The 15,589-nt window shown below is 40.8% G+C and overlaps 1 protein-coding gene across 9 annotated transcripts in view; it reads left to right on the top strand.

Moving 5' to 3' along the window:
* The window catches only part of GALNT9 (polypeptide N-acetylgalactosaminyltransferase 9), a 301,612-nt gene that overhangs the window by 234,027 nt on the left and 51,996 nt on the right, over positions 1-15,589 (top strand). The window contains exon 1 of one of the 9 annotated variants that reach the window (XM_083804021.1): positions 4,894-5,004. The exons of the other annotated variants lie outside the window; for them this stretch is intronic. The gene's annotated coding sequence lies outside the window, so the exon portion shown is untranslated. Of the gene's footprint in view, positions 1-4,893; positions 5,005-15,589 lie in introns of those variants that run through there. 9 annotated transcript variants of the gene reach the window in all.

Here is a 15,589-nt window from a genome sequence, read left to right as displayed (position 1 = left end):
AGAAATAGTGGTGGGGAAGTGGTGGGGTACATACGGCTGAAAACAGTCCCTGTTTTAAAAAGCTATGACAATAATCCTTTAAACTTCTTTGCAAATTATCATCATGTTGCTGCTAAAGTAAAAGGGATTAGGCTTGGAGAGTCTGAATTAGATTACATTGCATCTAATGAACCTTCATTTAAATTGTTTTCATAATGTGAAACAGGGAAAGTTGGTGCAACTAATGAGCTGATTTGGGAGGATACTATTTGATAACCCAGCTAATCCCCCTCAAATCTATTGCTTATTAAAAAAAATCATCTTGGATATTCCAGTGTTAGCTGTACCCTTTTCTAAATTCCATAGTTGGGAATATTTATATAATTAACCTAAGTGATTTTCTGTATTGAGTAAGGACTGTATAAACTGGTTGGGACTACCACATCTGTTGAAAATACTCTGCCCTCTGCAATTCTTTTTAACTCATGTTTTTTTGTTCGTTTGGTTTTGGTTTTGTGTAAATGTACTGGTTAGAGCTGCGACATTCTCCTAATGGGGTAACTTTGCAGTGAAGCCAGTGTCTGCCAGGCTAGGGAGATTCTACTTTGTTTGGGAAAAGCACCAGCCATTCTGAAAAATAAAAGGGAGATGGGTATGTTTGCAGGCTAGCAATAGCTGGGAAATAGATGGACCCTTATATAATGCCATCTTGTACTATATTTTTCAAAGATGACAGTTTCACCGCAAGATGGATAAATACAGGACTGAATTCTGGTTTGGACAAATGGTTTTATTCTGTTAGTGTTCAAAAACCAGCTACTAAACCTGATGGGAATTGTCTGTGAACACCTCAAAGCTGATTTTGACCTGGAAGTGTACGAGGTCAAATTGTGCCTGACTCCTGTGCGGATGGGGTACGCTCCACAAGCACCAGCACCTTGCCTTGTTTGCTGCTCAGCACCGGGCACCACGCCACTGCTCCGTCTCCTTGGGCCTGCTTGGGACCAGTGAGGGGTGAGTAGCCCTGCTTTCATTTCAGCCTGGTTCAGCTATCCTTTAGCCAACCTGGAAGCAGAGATGAGGAAAAATGATGGAACTTTCTCGTGCAACAAAGCTGTGGATGTGTCAGTGCCTTAAGGAGACAGCCTAGACTCAGGGTAGATCATGTTCATCTTTGCTGCTCCTGGGCACCGAACGGTCTCTCTGACTTGCAGTACATTGAGATGGCCTGATAGTAATGGGACAGTCAAGTAGTGCTTGATTTTTGTTCAAGCATGCATGTAGGGGAAGAGAGGGATACATTTAGGTGAGGGTCCCAAATTATGATCCTGTAAGAAACTGAGTGGTAAGCTTCTGAGTGGGAGCTTACAGACATAGTTATTTAGAAAGGGATTAAATAAACACTAAAAGCCTTGTTTATGTTTTGACCTAATACAAGCAGTTTATGATGCATCTTTTTATAGCAGACTCATTAATCATTGCACTAAGTATCTCTTCTCTTCCTCTGGTGCTGCAATGATAAGGTGAACGAATTGCTGTTCTTATTTTGTACACGTCAACTATAATGGTGAGTGGGAAGAGATCGAGCATTCGTCTTAAAGGATGCTCCAGCAAAAAATGAAATTCTGCTTCCACCATTAAGAGTCTAAGTAAATTAAATAAAATTGTTGTCACGTCGCTAGCCAAAAACAAAACTTTTCCCCTCTCACAGCCAGCATCAGCCAGATTACTTTCTTCTCAATAGCACTGTAATATACCTCAGAGGAGGAGATCTGCATTAGTTGATGGATTGTTTTCAGTGCTATCTTAGAGACTTAAAAAATAGTAGTAATAATAATTTAAGCAAAACAAAACCCTTATGTCTCTTACCCTATTTGAGATATCTTGAAGAAACCTAGAGTTTAAGAAGTCCTGGCCAGAGAAATCATCTGAGGGTATCCATAGGCACCAGTGTGACAGATTAATTCTGCGGTGGATTCGGGTGATGGCTTAGTTCTCCAACAGGGCTTAGATTATGCGGTTAACGGTGGCCAATCTGCCTAGCTGAAAGCGCTGTATATAGAGAGATACAGAGAGTTCCACCTCTGTCTTCATAGAAATATTATTTGAACTGTAAAAAATCATGATGCAGATTCACTGGAATCTCTCTATCAGGAAATAGAACTTGTTGCCTAATGCACAAACAAATCATACTTTCCAAATTTATGCTATATGACCCAGCTTTGCTTTCCTAAAAACCAGACAAGCTGTGTTTTCTCTGAGCAGAAATGCTAATGGCAGGTAGTTGAGTAGTGAATTCTTGACCTAATTTTATTACTTTCAGCTAAGGAGATTTAGATTCCTTCGAGCAGGCAGTGTTTTAAACACAGATTCGAGGCTGGTATGCTGTAATAAAAATGTCACAAGATTTATGTATGGCAAATTTTAATTCTGAGGTCCGGATGATGCTTTTTACCCTTGTGATTCATGAGGTCAGATGTCTTCTAGTCTCAGAGCTAAGAAGTAAACGGGAATACCATTCTAGAGAGTTTTTCAAAATTTATTTTATTTTTTTCCACATGCAGTGGTAGTGTACAAGTGAAAATTATACAAAAATGCAGGTTAATCAAAATGTTTTATTCCAGTAAATTCAAAATACTTCATTTTTATTTTGACCTTTCCCAAGCTGTAATTTTGAGTACAAAGTAATTCAGTTTCAGATGAAAAGTTTTAAAAGAAAGTCTTTCAGTTTGAAGACATTTTATCACTTAAAGGATGTTAACAAAAATTCACAGTTTCTGGCATCTGTAGTGCACTGTGTCCTTACACATGCCTGTTCACTATGGAGTGCAATAAAGCAGCACTTCCAGCATGAATTTAAATGCTTTTAAAATTATTTGACCAGTTACGCAATGAACTCTGCATTGCCAGACCAAAATCCTATTAAGTGATGTAATCCACTGTTAGTGAAGTCCCCCCTGTGTGCAGGTTGCAAAGATCTCTGTGATGAATCTCCTAGTCTCACCTTCCCGATAAGCCGTATAAGTAAAGTTGTCCTCTCTTCCATCTCCAGTTTAATTTAGCATTTTTACAGGCATTTCCAAAGGTAACAGGATGTTAAGGTTGTAAAGTCAAGCACTAAGAAATCATGGAAGGATTGAACTCACAGTGCCTGGATTACATGAGTTTGCAACTCCTTTCCCTCTTTAAAATAGGGATTGGAAAAATCTATTCTATGGCGATGTGCATAGATGATGAGCCAAGTCCTCTGCCCATCTAAACATTCAGCATCTTCTAATTCCCGCGGAGTTACATTGATTCAAATAGGATGAGATTAGGCTTGATGTTTGTGTAGAGCAGTAACGCATTCTGTCTGGAAGAGGAGACGGACTTGGTTGTAAGTGGAGATGCTCTTACAGGCATTTTACCCCAGGCTGATGAATCCTGGAGAGTTCGAAGTCACCTCGAATCACGGCTGCCCTCATGGCCATAGAGTGCAAGTCCCAATGGGCTGCGTGTGGCAATAAATGTATTAACAGCTCGGAGAATCCAGTTCTGGCTCCATGGCTATATCCTCCCCGTAACTGGTGCTCGTGTATCCATGCAGTGAACCAAAGAGATGCAGGGTTGTCAGCAAACAAGAAAACCATGAAAACAAGGCTGAATCCCAGTGCCTGGTGCCAGGTTTCAAGCGACTGACATCAACCACATTTCAAACTAGAAAGGTTTGTAAAGGGTCTTCCCACACATGAAAGAGAGGAATACAAAAACAACGTAAAACAAAGTCAAACGGCTGAAAGATGGCCTTTGGTCCATAACAACTAAGTTAGAATATATGTTTTTGGTTTTTTTTTCCTTACCAAATATTTTATATATTCCTAATTGTACTCAAAATGAGGTGCACAATCTTGTTTCTGAGGAGAGAATCCATCTCCCCAGCTGCCTGCTATTTCTTTGAAGCAGATTGAGCCCTCCCCCCTTTTTGAAAAAAATCAAATTGAAGATAACTGTAACCTCGAATGGAAAACAATGTTTTCGTCAGAACATAGTGCAATGGTGCTCTAGCATGAAATTGCCATCAAACTACAGAACCAGAGCTTGTGAATACTGTTAAAAACATTCTCTAAAGTGGGAGCATTGGAAGTAGCTCAGAAAAGAGCATCTGGCCATTTGGCTTCAATATCACATCATGCTCCATCGAGTGTAACATTTTGTGTTACAAACTCTTTCATGTACCAGAACATTATAAAAGCACAAGGCTCAGAGTTTCAGAAACAGATCAGCAGCAAAAGAACTGAGGAAAGAAAACGCTTCCTCAGTCTTTGCTGCTTTCTTCTCAGCCGCTTTCCTGGCGGTTTAATCTCCTGCAGGTTCCTCCGCAGTGTCAAGTGTGAACTGAATGAAAGTGAGGAAAAACGCGGAGAAGTTGAGAGTGCTAATTGTGCTGAGATTGAAATAGCTTTCCCTTGCCTAATGATGAGACTGAACCAAAAGCCTAGAGATGAGCTGCAGCTGGTCAGAAACTTTCTGATACAACATATTTTCTGTCGCAAATTACAGCTCCTGCAAAGCTCCAAATGTTCTGTAGGACTCTTAATTTTGATGATGATCCCTGAAAGCCTGGCTTGGGCTGTTGTGTGGTGCCTGACTGTCTTCCCTTAGCTAGGTGCCCAGCTTGGAAATCTGGAAAAAGGTTTCTCTGATTTTTTTGAAGTTATTTTGAATCTTTTTCAGAACTCTTGAAAAAGAAAAAAAAATCAGTATTGTGGAAAATACCTCATTTCCACTCCAAAATGAAATGCAGGCATTTCAGGATATCAGCTGTTCCCAGAGCAAGAAGATGCCCATGCGCTACCTGACCTGGTGGTTAGCTCTGCAGGTGGTTTTTGGTTTGGAGATAAGAGGCTTGATCTGAGTCTCTGGGCAGCACCCAAGGCTCTCAGGCTGGCAGGACTGCTTTCAGCCGGGTCTTTTGCAGTTGGAGTGAAGCCTTCGTCTGGGCCAGTTCTTTGTGTGGGTGTTCCTGACCTAGGCCAGCAAGCCCGGGTAAGTCCTGGATGAGCAGCTGGGGGTTGAGACCCCAGGTGCAAAATGCTCTCCCTGTGCAGGGCTCATGTGTGTGGCCGTGTTGCCGGAAAGGTTTTCCCAAGTGCCGTCCTCCAGGCAAACCACCTCATTTGTGAATATGTACTTCAGCCTCAAAATAGGATCCTCCATCACTGAGTATGGGGTGCTGTGATGAGATTGTAAGGCTTGCAATGTATAAATTACTGTCTGGTGAGGAGGCGTTACTCTTTTAGGAAAACGCAAATCGGTGTTATTTATGGTGTTAAGCAGAAGCATATAAATCCTTACCTCTGGTGAGTGGAAGCATTCTTGTCAGGTGAGCATGAGGGAGACAGCTGAGGTTTGAGTTTGGGGATGGGAGGGGTTGGGGTTTTTTGGCTTGGTTAGATGGTTTGGTTTTAATGCTGCCCAGAAAATGGTGGGAGGCAATATCCTTTTTTTTTTTTGGGGGGGGGGGGGGTTTGCTAAAGAAATGTCAAACAAACTAATAATTACCCTTATGATAGTGTTGCCTGAATAGAGCAACGCAATACAGCTGTGTGATGGATCCTTCCAAGCTGAAGAGCAGACGAAGGGAAGGAGCACTGTGTGTAACCTCTGCCTTTGACTAAAGGCTCACTCCTCAGTGCCAAAACCAGTATAATTTGCAGTGTGGGTAATCCACTGGAAAAATAAATAAATAAATAAACACCTGCTTAACACTGTTTATGAAATAGAAATTATTTGCTGTTGGAGGCAGCAGAGGATTGGTTACCAATGAGAGGTTTTTAATGCAATAATTGTTCTTAAAATGTTTTTAAATTCCAATGTCTGGGCACAGCAGCAGTCCTTGGCACAAAGAGGTGCGCAGATGAAGAGTTCATCCATCACCACCTAGTATTCCTCCTGCAAGTACACCCCAAAATGTTTTCTCAAATGTGCCTCAGTTTTATGTTACCTCCTGTAAGAGTGCTGGTGTCAGTGAGCATTTGCTTGCAGTCCTTCGGAAGGACAGCAGTCATCAATTGTCCAAATAAATAAAGAAATTACTCATCCTGCAGAGGTATATCATTTCCTTCACTTCAGCGTCCTTTAAAAGCTTTGTGGGAATGTTTCATGGCAATATTTTGGGATATGATGTGCGCAATAATGTACCTTTAGATCATATTGTCTGCCAGGAGCTGGAAACTTGATGACACCCATTTGCCACACTTGTTCTGTCCTTTTTTTTTTTTTTTTTTTTTTATTATTGGTGTGGAGCTGAATACCAATACCTGCTTTGTTCCTGCACAAATGACACTATGAAAATTACGTCATTTTACTAGGGAAGGAAGGAACTGAACAAAAATTTCATTAAGATATTTCAAGTGCCCATTAAGCAGTCCCCAGATTCTCTGTTAGATTTTGTAGGGAAACAGGGTGACTGAAAGGCTTTATTAGTGCTCTGTTATAACTTACATAGCCCCAAATGTAGTTTCACTGCTCGCGTACTGCAACTAGTTTAAATCCATGTAGGAAGATTACCTTTGAATCCTCATATGTCATTGATTGTTTCTCTTCCTTGAATATCAGATTAGACCGGATGGCAATGTTAGACCTATCTATGCACGCGTGCAGCGATCAGAATGTCAACTGCTCTTCATTGGTAGCTTCCTTCCAATGTAGTGGAAAGGTGCTAGCTATTTCCAACAAAGGGAAGACAAACGCAAAAGGGCTTATCTGTCATCTCTATTTGTATTCTAGGCTTAGAAAAAGCGGATCTCGCTGAAAAAAAAAACATATTTAATGTGACATACAGAATTTATAGTGTGAGAAATGCAGCCAAGGAGAACCCAAAGAAGCATCAAAGCACGTCTGCAAAACCTCTTAGATGCAACTGCATATTACGTATTCAAGTGTTTTGACTGTAATAAAATAATGTATTAGTGTGTTTCAGTAAAGCTGTAGCTGCGTATTTGTACCTAAAATGCCATGTAGATATTTTTGTTTCTCTAATAGAATGCCATTTATGTAAATATCTTTGTATCAACAGAAAAACAGTTAAATAGCTTTGAAACATGTCATGCCCATAATTCCTAGCACGCTCTGGGGAGCAGGCAAATAAGCATGCCTCCATTTAAGGAAGGGGAAACCAAGGCAGAAGGCTCTAAAAATGTCCTTGTACAATGTTTGAGAGTCATTTGATGACAACGCCTAGGTTGGAACTATTTTAAATAGACTTTATTACATTTTCCTACCAATTGCTCTGAATTTGAAGCCCGAAATGATTCATTTAGGACACATTACATGTGCTTTATAGGAACTATGCTATGTTCCTTTAGGGCTTCACTGAGTGAGAAGACGACAAGGGTGATGGCCTTCAAAGGGAGTAAGTGAATTCTTAAGCATGTTCCTGAGTAAGAGGGCAAGAGCACACTCGAAGCAGGTCTCTTGATCAATTTTTCCTGTTCCTGCTTCCAGTTGGCCTTGCCACGTTGTACTGGCAGGTTGCAGAGTTCCTGGTGTATCTCCTGTTTTGCCCTGTGTCTGTTCCCCTCCCACGAGGGAATGTGGGGTTATTTTCTGTCTCTTCCTTTGTCTTTCTTGGGTCCCCACATGGGGTCAGTCTGGTCTGCTGAGGACAACCCAGGGTGTCCTGCTTGTGCTGCTTCTGGGAAGTATGTGCCATATTCCTTCCTCACCCTTCTTACCCCTCAGCAAGAAATTCACTGACCTCTGAGCAGCTGTACTGTGGGAACATGCAGGTACAAGCTGCACTGGTGCAAGTGCTGGACCAGCTGCAGGGTCTGTGACCGCTCCATTGCTAAGGTGCTCTTTTCCCTGGTCCCCTGCTGATCTCTCTGTGCTTCAGCCCTTCACGCTTGTGGTCCAAGCGCCCGTTGCATTGACATTGTGCCTTTAGCCTGGAGGCGCCGATCTGCCAGACCCAGTGAGGCTCTCAGAGCTGCTGACAAGTTCAGCTCCAGTTAGCTGTGGTTCAAGGTCAACTGAGACTTTAAAGTATGAATAAATGTCAGGGTTTGCTGGCACATCGATCTCAGTCTTTTTGATTACTGCCAGATCGCATGAATAAATTAGCCTTGACAGCTGCAATAAATTGTATAGGCTACTGATCTCCAGCAGTAGATGTTAAAGAAGGACATGAGAGGCGTGGAGGGGAAAATACCCTCTGCAGATGCTTGTATTAAATGAGGTGAGTTTTGATAGAGTGCTCCAGGGGTGATATTTGGGCAGGAAGAGGCCTTTTGTTCATTTGCGGTTCAGTGCCAAGTAGGAATATGTCTCCTACCGAAGCATTGATCTGCTTTGTCAGGAGGAGTTTGCGTTACCATGTGTTATCAGTCAAGAAAGCTGCTGCTGCCTTTTCCACCAGCCACCCTACCCATCCGGGGCTGGCTCTCAGAATGAATTATTATAATTCTGTTCAATATAAGGCCTCCTGTAAAGCCAGTCTTTTTGTCACAACCATAGAACTTGTTCTCTTCTATGTATTGTCATTCCCTTAATCAAGCATGCTCTTTCTGCAGCACTGTGCACGCAATCTGTCGCCCCATATTTTAATAACTCATTGGCGTGTCTGTGTATTTGCAGTTATATCTATGTAGAGGTCATGGACTAGAGCTTGTTCTGGCCATCCCCCTCTCTCAAGGCTTCTTTGAAATAGTTGGGTGTATGTGGAAATGCTAAACTTCATAACCAAAAATGCACAATTTTCTGCTTTTGGAGAAAAAATACTTCTGTATTTGAATGTATGGGAGTGCTGTACTTCATAACAAAAGATTTAAAGGGAGAAACTTTGTTTTGGCTTCAACCAGTTTTCTAAAATGAGGCCAGATCTGTCTTTAGATTAAGTTAATGTTTGCATACAGCCAATTGCCATAGTTATAAATATGCAATCATCACTTTGACACGAGTTACTCCATTAATAATAGTCCTGTTTAAGTGATACATGTGCTATTGATTATGCATATTAATCTGTATGTGCCACGCTCTTTGAGTGTCATGACGACCTGTTACACAATCAATATATGTGTAGTGGTAGAACATGATGGAAGTGGTTACAAAAAAAAGCATTTTTTTTCTTGCACAGGAATGCCTTTACTTGTGTAGAAGTAGAGTGATGTAGCCAGAGGTGGAGGAAAAACAAGTCTGGGAAAGAGGGCATTTCCTATCACAAGAACTTCGCCAGGGAGACAGTACGCATCGTGCACTGTGCCTGAGGCCAGGGTGTTAAGAACAGGCATGAGAAAAGGAAGGTAAAATGGGGGTGTTGAAGGAAAGAAGGGTTAGCCACAGCGCTGAGTCCTGAGAAGCAAACTGCCCAACAAGAAAGATTTGGAGAATGGTGTAGAAGCTCTTGCAAGACTAGCCAATGCAGGCAGGTGGCTCCAGCCCTGGAAACCTGTGCTTTTCTGATTGCTAGTATTGTGGGCCTGGGGAAGAGGGGGAAACGTTTACAAAGCAGTCATGAGGAGGATGAAGATTATGTTTTAAAGACCAGGGTGACGTTGTGCTAGACTTAGAAATCAGGCAAAGAAGCTGTTAAAGTAAATAGATAAGAGAAAAGCAATTAGATTCCAAGAACTGGAACTTCTTGAGCACATGCCAGATGAAATGGGCAGGGATTTGTTTGTAAGGGTCAGAGCATCTTTAGTTAAATAGGCTGCACAGATTATGAAGGATATCTTTTGCATGCCTGCTGAAGTGCTTTTCAGTATTTTCACTCACAATGTCTGTTGTTTTCAGATCTTGTAAACATTAATTCTCAAATGGCTAACCTTTAAAGCTTCAGAGTAAGCCAAAAGATGAGCCCTTGGGGACTTTATTTTGTGCCATACAATATACTATTGTGAGAGTGGATTCGCATGATAAATTACAGCTGTGTGATTTGCATATATTACTCTGCTCTGACTTCTCTGCTCCCTCCTCAGTAATCCACCTCTCCAACCGGCATGCTGCTTTGTCAGGAAGTTTAAATTTCACTTGCATTTACTTTTTGCCTTCTAAAACATTTTGCTGATTTCTGTTCTGCGGCACTCGGAAAAAGGTGGGACTCTTCACAAAACTCACTGCAATGCAAAACAAATAATTCACCCTTCTTAGCCCTGTGACAAATTCTTTAAAGCATCGTCAAAAATAATATATCCTTATCTTCATTGCTTATGTTTTTTTTTCTCCTTTATAGTAATAAGTTCTCATCTCTTTATATTTACTTCTAAAAAGGAATACCAGTCTGAAAAAGCTACCTCCATCACTTCATTTTGCAGCAACACCAGGAAAGACAACTGAGGTTTTTCTCCCTGAAATTCGATCACTGAAACATTGTTTTCCCATACAACATAGGCATTAGCAATTCATGTATATCCGTTAGGTCGATAATGAACCTCTGTGGATTTTTATTAAAGTATCACCTTCAGTGATTAATTCCTCTAAAGATCTGGATCTAATTGTATCACCTATTAAATATATTTTATGTGGTCAGATGTCAGCTCTCTAATAGACACGTGCAATAACTCAGCTGTTCATTCTTAATAGATCTATTTTGACCTATCAGATAGAGAGCAGTTATCATATAGTAGGTCTTGAAATTTTATTTAAAATCAGATTCCAAATTCCCAAGCCAAAATGCATTTACGATAATCCCAGAAAACAATGCTTGGGAATGGAAATTCAGAAAGCAATTTACAGGTTTTAGCAGAGACAGTTTTGAAACTGACTGTTGGTTGTACTAGGTGCTTCAAATGAAGAGATGTGGATAATGGATCATGGAGCCTAGTGCTGAGTATTCTGCACTGACCACTCCAAGTGTTGGGCCAGACCTGGTGTAAACTGAAGTCAGTCCATTAACTTCCCTACCTCACTGTGCAAGCAACATAGGCATTCTTTTGTCTCATCCTTCCTAGAACATTTTTAACTTGAGGATCAGTGTGTTGTATTTCTAGAATCAAGCTGAGATATTCTCCTCTGGGCTGCAGCAGAACTAGGAAGTGAGTTTCAGAAAGCAGAAATTGTGACTCAGGTTTGTGGTAGTATTTGCTCAGGGAGTTGTGCGCACTTTCATTTACACAAGTTGTCTACATTATAAAGTAAAGTAAAAATAATTGCTAAGGAAAACGTGGCTCTTTTTTTTCTTCATTAATCCATATTCATTATATTTTCAGGAGGATACAGTGACATGCAAAAGTGGCATAAGTTACTTCCTCACTTTCCATTCCCTCTGCCTGTTTTAATTAAGCAGATCTTGTTGTCCGTCTTACTGCAGTCACATTTCCTGTCATGTCCAAGACAGTTTCTGTATGGAAAAAAGTAGAAAATTGTAGCAATTAAGATGTTCCTTAGACCTTCACAGAAGACCTTTCCATTCTCAATACCTTTCAGGGCACTGATCTTTTTTTAATCATAAAAGCAGATAGGGAAGGATAGTGCAATCTAGCATTACAATTTTAAAATTTAGTGATGAGTAAGGACACAGGTATTGTAATAAATTTAGGTAAATGTGACAGTAAGAGAAGGGAGGACTGCTGATATGGTGACCTGGCTGAATTGCTTCTCAAAAGGTAGTTTAAAGATCACACAATCTTTTCCTTAGCCTTTTGGTAAATGCAGATGGGAAAAACTCTCCTTCATCATTAGGTCATCAATGAAAATGATCTGTGTCCTGTTTCTTTGCCATTGGTGGGGTATCCGCTGCCCAAAGGACATAATGAAGGGAATGAAGAATCCAGATATGAATGGCCGCCTTTTAACCACATCTCTATTTATCTTCAGATGCTTTCACAACAGTCTCTGGGATAAAGAACAGATCCACTGTCAGTTCTGCTTTACGGTGCTCCAATGTACAGAACCAAACCAGGAGTAAGGAAGGTGCACATGTAACCACACTGCTTGTGTGTCAGGGCCTAGGGTGAGAACCAAGAAAACAAGATGTAAAGGGTGGTCAATTTGACTGTGATGCTCAGCTTTCAACCCTGGAACATAGGGGTGGTATGCAGGCAGAGCTCTGCGTCCTCTGTGGGGCAGTCTTTGAGATTTGGCCATCTCCTTTTGTATTCTGATCATGGAGCTGGCAGTGAAGAAGGTGTTTTATGCAGAGATGAGCTACTCTCAGGCATGTGAGACAAATTAACCATGATGCGCAGGACTGTCTGATTTTTTTATTATTTTTTTTAGCTCTTCTTCCGCTCCTAATTCCTTTATTTCTGGTGAGTCTCTAGACCTGCTCTCTACATTCTGTGTCCTTGCCAATATGTCTCTTTCATCACCCTCCTTCCACTTTTCCTGGCTTAGCTCCACTAGGCTTTAATGTTCCACACTCATAACTGGCTGCACCGGTGAGTTATGGCTTCAGTGCTGCTGTGGGCATCAGACCTCTTTAAGTACCTATGAGACTATCAGGAAAGCTCATAAATGTCTTTCACAATGAATGTGTAAAGTAAGGGAAATATTAGAGGTTTGAAGGCTTTGTAACTTAGCCTTGGCTAGTTGAGTTGACTTCGGAAAGCAAACATAGAGGTGGGTGCAAATAAAACCAGATCAGGAGCACTTTAAGTCATCAGTGTCTCTTAGGGATTGGCAGTCAGCAAGGTACTCTAGAATGACAACTTAGTATTTTTCAACATATCCTTTGGGTATGTTCTAGTGGCATTCATGTGTTTGGCATCAAAAGACAATATTCCAGAAAGGTATTTGTAAGGATCTATCTACATCTCAGACTAGTGCAAGATCAAGTGTTAAATGTCATAAACCATGACAACATGGTATCTAGATTTTCAGCCCAAATTTCAGACTTTTTATAGTATATGGTGTACATTCTGCTACATGTGGGCATCAGGAACCAAGGAGCCTGATAAATTGTTATTGGGGCTCATTTTAAGAGTAGTGCCTGGCAACATAGCTTGGCAATTCTCATTAATAGGAATTTAGCAGATAAATCTCCCTGAATTACTTGTAGAAAATTTACCCTTAATGTGCCTTACATTTCAATAGGCTGAGCTGTGTTTTGAAATTACATTTGTGGAGGGTAATGTGATAGATATAATAACGAGGAATATGCAAAACCCAGTAGGATGCATATTTCTACATGACACTGGAGGTTTACAGTACTTTTAAATCAGAGCATCCTAGAATACTATTAATGAAATCCCCTTTAACCTTAAGGGGTAATTTTTTCTAAGTGATCCGCAGGGGATTTGACTGTTAAATTTCCATTAACAGTAATGGGATTCACAGTATTACAAAGCAAGCTCCCCGCTAGCTGTGCTGAAATTCTACCCCCTGTAGCAATTAATCATGCCTGTTGGGCTCCTTAATGGAAGTATGAAGCAGATTATCTGGCTAATCATGATATGTGATCAATTGACTCTCCTGCAATAATTGATTGCTGAGTAGTTCTAACCAACTCAGCTTTAGGATTTTATAGATGAGTGGCAAAAGACAGGGTGTCCCTTTCATGGTTGTAAATGCCAAGGCTTCTGCAGTTCACAGATACTACATTAGAAGGATTGCAAGTTCTCCTTTTATTTTCTTGTATTATATCTCCTGGTGTAACATTTGTCTGTATCCCTCTGATTTTCATCCCTCCTATCAGGTCCTGCAGGTCATCCCCAATGAGGAAAGAAAACTTCTTATGTCTTTAACAGGGTGTTGCTGGTATCCTGCTGGGGTTCTGCATTTTTCTTTCTCCCTGAGCCAGGGACTCCATGTTCCCTCACCTCCCTCTCTTCTGGGAATCTATATTTTCAAGCTGCATTGTGAAAATGGAAAATCTCGTCTGAATGGTGTGGTCATGCTGGAATGTGTTTGTGGCAGCTGCCTTGGCTCTATCCTTCAGTCTATTATTCTACTACCTGATAGCATAGACTCATTTACCCCATTTTGTTTGACCTGTTTTGTAAGGATCGTTCTCTGATGATGTGGGCTGGATGTAGCCTGCCAAGGTCAAAGATAGTAAAAGGAAAAAACACCAAGTTAAACAAGGCTAGCATATCACATAGAGAATTCACTCCTCACTGTTGCTCTACTTGAATGGTTAAAGACTAGAGGCTATGGAACTTACTTTTACTTACCTTTTTTTTTTTTTTTTTAAATATGCCTGGATTAAATCTAAGCCACCTAGCCAATTGGTCTGGGGGCTCTTTTCTCACTGGCATTCTGTGAAGGCTTAACATATTACCGAAATGCAACCTTAGGCTGCAAACTCAACTCCTGAGGATAGTCTGTGGTGCATTAGAGTATTATGGTGAAAATACCAGGCAAACATGCAAATCCAGGAGAGCCATAGAAAAATCAATAGCATTTCTTCAGGCAGAATGCTGATTTGTAGCCACGCTCCATGGCTGTATCTTTTTCTTAATGAATTCTCCAGTGTGCTGAGGTGCACTAAACAACAGAGATAAATACCGTTGTGCAAAGGAGCGTAATACAGATTTATAGCCTTAGCAGAATATGGAGTACAGATGTTTTGCATATAACCAAGATTGGTTTATGAGCTTTTCGCAAGCAGGGGTATCTGTATTCTAAGGATGGTTTTGTGGGGTTTTTTTGTTTCTTTGTTTTAATGGAACTTGAGATGAATAAAGCAATGGGGAACTTTTCTGTATACATCTTGGCACCATCCAAATGGCAGTGTCCTCTATGTACCCCACTACAAGTGATTCAGCTCTTCTTGAGAGCAGTCTGACGACATAGGGTGGGTGTTGAAAATGAAGTATCCTCAAGATCACCTGAGCAACTTTGAAGCAGAGATGTCATTGGAAACCAAAGACTCTTACAGGAGCCCTTAGGCAATTTTGAAAATCCCTCTCAGAATATGTATTAAGTTAGCCAGGCACCAATATATGAATAGCTTTTCATTGCCCTACTCTGTCATTTGGCATGGAAACATTTAGTACCTTGATGGTTTTTCTGTATATTCACAAGCCTATTTCTGCAGAAATCCTGATTATATTTTTTTTCTTTCTTACTGGGGAAAATAAAACAAACTGCTTCTATTATGCAATGTTTCCATGGGGAACCCTCCTAATGTACATAATATACAACAGCTGATGGCAAGTGATGATAAGTTGCTTATACCACTGGGAGCCCTGGAATGAGTGGTTTACAAAGCTGGGTAAGTAATGAAAGTCCATAAACAAGGCACTCTGCAGAGCAGCAGAGTGACAGAATTTTGGCTCCAAACTTGAGGCTCTTGGCTGGTATTGGAAATCCATATAACATCCTTCCCTCCTGGCATCTGCTACTTAGAGAAAGTTCAGTTCATTACAATAACAAATTTCAACTAAGCATGGTTGCAGTCCATGGCCTGTGCGAAGGATGGCCTTGCTATGGCATCTCATAACTAGGTCTCACTCTACTGGGTGCTACAGGACAAGGCCTCCGTGGTCATTTATTACTCCCTGACTCAAGGCAGGGTACGTGTGCTGATTTGTAGTTAGCGCAGGTGATCTTTTTAGCCTTTCTGATCAATCCAACCTAATTAAAGGAGTAATTCTCTGGTTTTAGGGCCAATTTACCTTTCTAAGATGGTATGAATGCCTGCAGCTCAACTAATAATGAGGTAACATCTTAGAGCCAATTAACCGAAAAT

The sequence above is a fragment of the Anser anser genome, assembly GCF_964211835.1.
Source record: "Anser anser genome assembly, chromosome: 18".
Lineage (NCBI taxonomy): Eukaryota > Metazoa > Chordata > Aves > Anseriformes > Anatidae > Anser > Anser anser.
Note: the sequence above shows the minus strand (reverse complement) of the source record. Positions and strands in the feature narration are given on the sequence as shown.